Genomic DNA, 7,276 nt, shown 5'->3' with positions numbered 1-7,276 from the left:
GCCTGCCTTGCAGCAAAGTCGATTTACGGACACCAGGTTGTGGTGAAGGAAAGTACAACATTTATTTGCAGGGTGCCAAGCAAGGAGTACAGGCAGCTCATGCTCAAAAGACCCGAACTCCCTGGTGGTTTTCAGGGAAGAGTTTTAAAGGCAAATCTGAGGTAAGGGGCGCAGGGAGTGTGCCTTTCTTCTGATTGGTGTTCCAGGAATCTCAATGATTAGCCTTCTGGTTCTAAACAGTCTGGGGTCTACATGCTTGTGCTCAGCCTGAAGTTATCAACCTCCCCCGGGTAGGGGCCTTAGTGCCTGTCAAAGAATACAAAGGTATGAATCTGTTAGACTGTATACATATATGTTATGTATATCCCTTGAGGAGGAGCTAGGACTCTGCTTTATTGCTGCTCTATTTTCTTCTTGACTGCTTTTCCTCTGTTTCTGCATTCCCTCACTTCCCTAATTAGTAACTGTTTGGATCTTGCCTTTGGAACTCAGGGCAGCCCTACAAACAAGAAACTGGGGACACAGAAAGGTTTTTGTACCCAGGAGGGCCCCACAAGGTCCTGTTCAGTTTCAGTGGCACAGAGTGTGTGAAGTCAAGTGTCGTAGAAGATGGGGCTGAAGGGGTGCCTTGCAGCCTGAGCATTTGGACTATGTTCTGCAGACAGTAAGGGGATAGTTTGAGCTGTGCTTCAGGCAGATCTGTTGTCAGTGTATAAGGCAGGTAGAAGTAGCAAAGATGGGAGTCAGGAATGCACAGGAGAAGGACGCTGCAGATCTTGGTGGAGTTCCATGACAGCCACCCTAGGACAGTGACAGAAGGCATAGAGAGAAAGGGCCACTGCATGAGGGAGCATGGAAGTTCAGCAGGCCTGGGACCTGATGGATTGGGACTGGGTGGTAGGGTGGGTGGAGCAGGCAAGGGTAGGGAGGAGACATAATAAACTTTCTTCAAAAAGCAATTTAGAGACGGGTGTTAAGATGCTACCTGTCATTTACTATTGATGTGAATCTTGTCACTCAGATTTCTCTCCAAGTCCTAAACAAGAACTGCTGTACTGAAGACGTTTTAATCAGGAGACAGAGAAGGGAGCCAGGGAGCGGGAGAGGAAAGGCAGTATGGGTAGGAGGGTTGAAAGTGGAAAACTGGGGAGAAGAGAACAAGGCCTAGGATAAACCTAGGATAAAGGCACAGAAAGGGAAGTGGGACTATGCCATCTTCTATATCGGCCTTTTATGTTTCTAGTATATTACCAAGTGAAAGAAATATGGATTTCTATAAAATAATGGGCAATATGATAATAATTTTTGATAAAAAGAAATAATACACATTCCCAATCACAGGAAAAAATAAAAGGATATATACCTAATTTTAGCAGTGGTGAAATTATAGATGATTAAAATTTTTTACCCTTTGCTTCCTAGGTTTTTCTGCATGAGCATATATTAGTTTTATAATGTAAGTATTAAATAATAAATTCTATAAATAGGGAGAAAGGGAGAAAGAAACTATCCCTGCTATAAAGATCTTAAAAACTTTACACACACACACACAATTTACGCTATTGTTTTGTGACACTTAGGACATATATTCTAATAAAAACAGATGTGCAAACAATCTTTTGGCAAGCAACATGTTCAAAGATTGGGGGCTGCCTGTAGCTGATTACATTGCCAGTGTGTCAGAACCAGGGTTTTAAGTTCAAAATGCTTGCTAACAGAAATCATTACAATACACAGGCTAGGTTGGAGGGAAATACCAGCCTAAAATTTGGATACATTTAAAAGAAAATGTTTCAATGTGTTTATATTCAAACTCAGCCTCAAAGAGGTAACCTTTCAACTTAAGAGTCATTTTGGACAACTGTTCTTGAAATTGTCTTGTATATAAAACCCAATTGGTCATGACTATTGAAAACTATGTTACTTTTTTCTTGTAGCCAGAATATGTAGGAAATGAGAACTCTCTAAGTGATTTGGCAAAAAATTAATCTTCAGCCTGTTTTAATATGGGATCTGAATTGTTTTGCTTTTTTTCCTTTCTTTGATTCCTGTTAAAGGTAGACTGAAAATATTTCCTTCAAGGAGGGTTTAAGATTAAGTCCTCCCTGCCTCTGGAAAAAAAGCATTTGGTGTTTGTTTGCTGGAGATTCAAGGGGATTGGGTTTTATACGAAAATGTGGAGTGACTTGCCAATGTAGTTAGTAGATAAGGACTTCTCCTGAATCAGAAAGATATTCCCTGGGGCCACAGGAATAAAGAGGTCAGTGGGTCTGGGGCAATGAGGAAAGGGACCCTTCTCCCTGTCAGTGTTCTGGGGAGTTGGCAAGTTTCCAGAGGGAATGGCTGGAGAAACAGGACCATAGGTCTAGGTGTTTCCTAAGTGTGGCTTTGAAGGGAACAAACAAAAGGGGCCAGTGGTCTTCTTAGGGACAACCAGAATGACCATGTTATAAATAACCATCCCCTATTTCCCCCGCCCCCTGCTTCTAAGCTTTGGCCCTGCTTAAGACCCTAGAGCCTAGAAATAGCCCTGACTTGGAAAGGAAGGCCTAAGAACATGTGAAGTTACATTTCCAATATATCCTGGCAGAATGGAGACTTGGCATCGAAATTAGGTAACATCAAAGATAATATATTTCTTGTACATCTGAGTTTGAGGACTAAGAGTCAAAAACCAGTACAATATTGAATAAAGGGATGATCTAATGATTTCCTCTTTGGATTGTGCACACATTTTATGAAGATTTAAAAGGACACAAATGCGGTGTACCTGCTCAGTTCCCATTTTGGACTGAGGCACTCATTCTCTCAGCTGCCTGGAGGGTTGGCTGCTGAAGGATCCCAGCATTGTAATTCTTTCTGGGAATTGCCCTCTGCCAAAGGAAGCAGCCTTGCCCTCTCCCCAGAGGTAGCCTTGGTCTAAAGATGGATTGATGCAGGGATACAAAGACCCCACTCATTGCCTCAATTTGTGGCAACTCTTTAGGGCCATCTCAACTCCAGAGCTCCCAGTGGGATCAGCTGAAGCCTCTGTTGCAACTGCATTCCAGTTCAACTCCTTCCTCAGCCCAATCCTGCTACCCTCACTTCCCTACAAATGTTCTCAAGTTCACTCCCCAATGAACTTACTGCACACAAAGCTCTGTCTCAGAATCTGAGGGTGTCTCCAGGAAACCTGACTCAGTACAACAAACTACCCTAATCTTTTCCCATTAAACAAATACAGTCATTTAAATCTGCCCAAAGACAGATACCTCTTACACCCAGACATCTTGTTCTTTGTATTTATTTAAAAGTGGATTTTGGTATGGATTTTTCTTCAATGAGAAGAATTCTTAAATTGTCTTAAGAATTAAGAACTGGGACAAAAGTAAAAATTGTCCAGGACCCTCTTCTCTTATGGACACAAGCCAGAACTGCATTTCAGAAGTTCATTTTTAGCGTATATCAGTTGCCATTGACAAAACAAATGCCAAATACCAAAGAAATGTAATATACAAATGCACTAATAAAATGTTGATTTATAATGTTATAAAATCTCCCTATAGTTTAAAAAGGATCATGTTTTCATCAGTTGTTCTTAGAGGTCAGTGTGGAGCTCTCTCCCTTTACTCCAGCCACTATGAAGCCAGTCTCTTTCACTGTTGAACACATTAGGGGAAAAAATGGGAAAGTGGAAGAAGAGTAGTAAGCACTTATGATTCTATGTAGCTCAATGCTAATTTGTCCTTTATTTACCCCAATGCCTTCTTACTCTTCTTACTTGGAAAGATATGTCCATGGGACTTAGGATATGATGGTGGGGGTCTATTTTCTCTGTAGAACTGTTGTTGGAGTATCTCTTCATTACTGCTACCAATATTTACCAACAGAAGAGACTCAGGAATGCAGATGAAGAGAAAAACTGGCCAGCATAGGAAGTTTCTTGTAGTTAATATTTTTTAAAAGAATGTAGGTATCATGTTAAAAATGTAAATAGTGTCTATTTAACCATCATTTATTATTATTAAGATTGGTAAAAGCACTAATAATCAATTAGGTTTTAAAGTTATATATTGAACCTCTGAAATATTAAATGTAGCGATCAGATCTAGAATCAATAGAGATGTATATTAGGAGAGGGAGAAGGAGTTTGGAACTTTCTTCCTTTGAACTTAAAGACAATTATGAAGATTTTTATTTTCCTACAAAAAGCAAGATTTCAGTGCTATGTATTTTATCTGTCTACATTTGTACTAAGATAACTGAATATAGTTAAGAAGGCACCTTAACCTCTTTAGAACAATTGTATACGTATGCTGTTGTACAAAGAGAAGCCCAGAATTTAGATTGGGTAACTAAACCCCCGTCTGATTTGGCCTACGCAGAGATTTATGATTTTAAATTATTTGCTTAGGCAAACCCAGCAAATTACTCAATTGTTAGTTACATTATTAGTGTCACCAGCTGAATACAATTTCCCACTTCCGCCCAAAGTACCTCTGCAACTACCAAGGGCTTAAAAAGACACAGGGAAGTCTGGGTTGCCCAGATGCTACTGTTTGGCTCCCAGGGTTATTGGGCCAAAGGCATGATATTAATTTAGCAACAGCTTTAATTCCAGTGCTTCACAAATATAGGAATTGGAGGGGATGAGTAAACCCATTCAGTGTGGAGACTGTTAGGGCCTGAACTGTGCCCCCTCACAAATCATCTGTTAAAATCCTAACCCTCAATGTAACTATATTTGCAGACAGGGATTTTAAGAAGGTAATTAAGGTTAAGTTAGGTCAAAAGGGCCCTAATCGCACAGGACTGATATCTTTATAAGAAGAGGAAGAGACACTGGAGCCTTCTCTCTCTCCATGTGCACACATAAGAAAGGCCATATGAGGACTAGGGAAAAGATAGCTGTCTACAAGCCAAGGAGACAGGTCTCCGGAAACCAACCCTGCTGGCACCTTGATCTTGGACTTCCAGCCTTCAGAAGTGTGAAAAAATAAATGTCTGTATTTTAAGCCACCCAATCTTTGCTATTTTGTTATGACAGCCCAAGGCTGATATGGGGGCATTGGTTATAAGTTCTAGGAGTTTGTCAGCTCACTAGAATGGCTTTCATGAATCAACAGGGATAATGTCATTCTCTAGGATGCTTTTTTTTTTTTCAAGTTTAAGTCTAGTTGATTTACAATATTGTGTTAGTTTCAGGTGTACAGCAAAGTGATTCAGTTATATATATATATACTGTTTCAGATTGTTTTCCATTATAGGCTATTACAAGATACTGAATATAGTTTCCTATGCTATACAGCAAACAATAAGTTTGTTTTCTGTGTGAGTCTGTGGCTGTTTTGTATATAGATTCATTTGTATTACTTTTTAGATTCCACATATAAGTGATATTGTATAATATTTGTCTTTCTGTCTGACTTACTTTACTTAGTATGATATTCTCTAGGTCCATCCATGTTGCTGCAAATGGCATTATTTCATTCTTTTTTATGGCTGAGTAATATTCCATTTATATATATATATATATATATATATATATATATATATATATCACATCTTCTTAAGCAATCGTGTGTTGATGGGCACTTGGGTTATTTCCATGTCTTGGCTATTGTGAGTAGTGCTGGTATGAACATTGGGGTGCATGTATCTTTTCTAATTAGAGTTTTTATCTTTTCTGGATATATGCCCAGGAGTGGGCTTGTTGGATCATATGGTAGCTCTATTTTTAGTTTTTTAAGGAACTTCCATGCTGTTCTCCATAGTGGCTGCACCAATTTACATTCCCACCAACAGTGTAGGAGGGTTCCTTTTTCTCCTCACCCTCTCATACTTTTTTGATTACTGTAGATTTGTAGTATAGCTGTGAAGCCTGGGAGGGTGATACCTCCAGCTTTATTCTTTTTCCTCAGGATTACTTTGGCAATTCTGGGTCTTTTGTGGTTCCATATAAATTTTAGGATTATTTGTTCTAGTTCTGTGAAAAATGTCACAGATATTTTGATAAGGATCGCATTAAATCTGTATATTGCTTTGAGTACTCTGCCTTTTATTTGCTGCCACTTTTTAAAGCTTATGGCATTGAATGCTCATTTCCTTATCAGTTTTCTGCTCATCCTCCTTTTCTTTTTTTTCCCCTCCCTCCCTTTCTTTCTTCCTTCCTTTCTTTCTTTTTTTCTTTCTTTCTTTCTTTCTTTCTTTTTCTTTCTTTCTTTCTTTCTTTCTTTCTTTCTTTCTCTCTCTCTCTCTCTCTCTCTCTTCCTCTCTTTCTCTTCCTTCCTTTCTTTGTTTCTTTCTTCCTTCCTTCCTACTTTTTTCATGTCATTAGGATTTTTTGGTGGGAGGTAGGGATAAGCTGTGGGAGGAAATTTCATGTGCTACCTTAAGCCTGAAGTCACACAGCCATCAATTTAAAGGAAATATACTGAGTAATTACTGTGTGCAAGTTCTGTACTAGTTTCCTGTTGGAAACAAAAAAGTTTATGCCCTTTGACATTCATTATTTTCCTCTTCAGCCTTCCAATAAAAGAATAAATTGTTTTTAATTAGATAATCAATGGTCTTACTCGTTTATTGAAGAGGATTATGATAAGTGCAAAACAGATCTTTAAAAATAATATCCTGTCATCAGGTTTTAAGTGATGAGCATGAATATTGACAGGTTTCTGAACTTATGAATAAAATTGAAGTATAAGAAATAGACATTTGATTGAAATCTCCCAGTTTTTGTCAGAGTCTCCCTCCCTGTAACTCTTCCCATTCTCCCCTTAGGAAGCAAGCAGAAAGGTGTGGCCTACTTGAAATAAGCATCTAAATATTCATTTTTATTGCAGTCAACCTGAGTTGGACATGTATATTTTCAAGGAGAAATGCCAACAAATCTCATTTTCAATGGCTTGAACTAACTACCAGTCAAAAGAATGAAAGTAAGTTGGTCCAGTTTTCATTCTAGGCTTCACCTTTTAAAAATATTTCTTATTTAGAGTAACTGAATCTATAGCCTGAGACCACACTGAATGTGCTCCATGTTCTAGCACAAGCTATTTATACATGGCTTATAAATAATGAAAGAGAGCCCATTTTATCATCACTAGCTGATTTACATCCACTATCCTCAGTTACTCTTCATTTATTCCACATTATATTGTTTATTCTTTGGCTACTATGTTTCATGGTCTCCAGTTCACAAGAAAACAATAATCTGTGAAGGGGGTGAAATATTCTAGAAAAACTGAAGAATTAGGAGTTCTAGGCTCTGATGCTGATTTGGACACATCACTTCACT

The 7,276-nt window shown here is 38.6% G+C and overlaps 1 long non-coding RNA gene across 1 annotated transcript in view; it reads left to right on the top strand.

Annotated features, from left to right (window-relative positions):
* Positions 1-6,886: 6,886 nt before the first annotated feature.
* LOC132371486 (uncharacterized) overlaps positions 6,887-7,276 on the top strand; it is a 250,834-nt gene continuing 250,444 nt past the window's right edge. Inside the window, exon 1 of the long non-coding RNA XR_009504863.1 lies at positions 6,887-6,917. This is a non-coding gene — a long non-coding RNA (uncharacterized LOC132371486). The remainder of the gene's footprint in view (positions 6,918-7,276) is intronic.

Source organism: Balaenoptera ricei, chromosome 9 (assembly GCF_028023285.1).
Source record: "Balaenoptera ricei isolate mBalRic1 chromosome 9, mBalRic1.hap2, whole genome shotgun sequence".
NCBI lineage: Eukaryota > Metazoa > Chordata > Mammalia > Artiodactyla > Balaenopteridae > Balaenoptera > Balaenoptera ricei.
The sequence above is the reverse complement of the archived record's forward strand: the minus strand, read 5'-3'. Positions and strand labels throughout refer to the sequence as shown.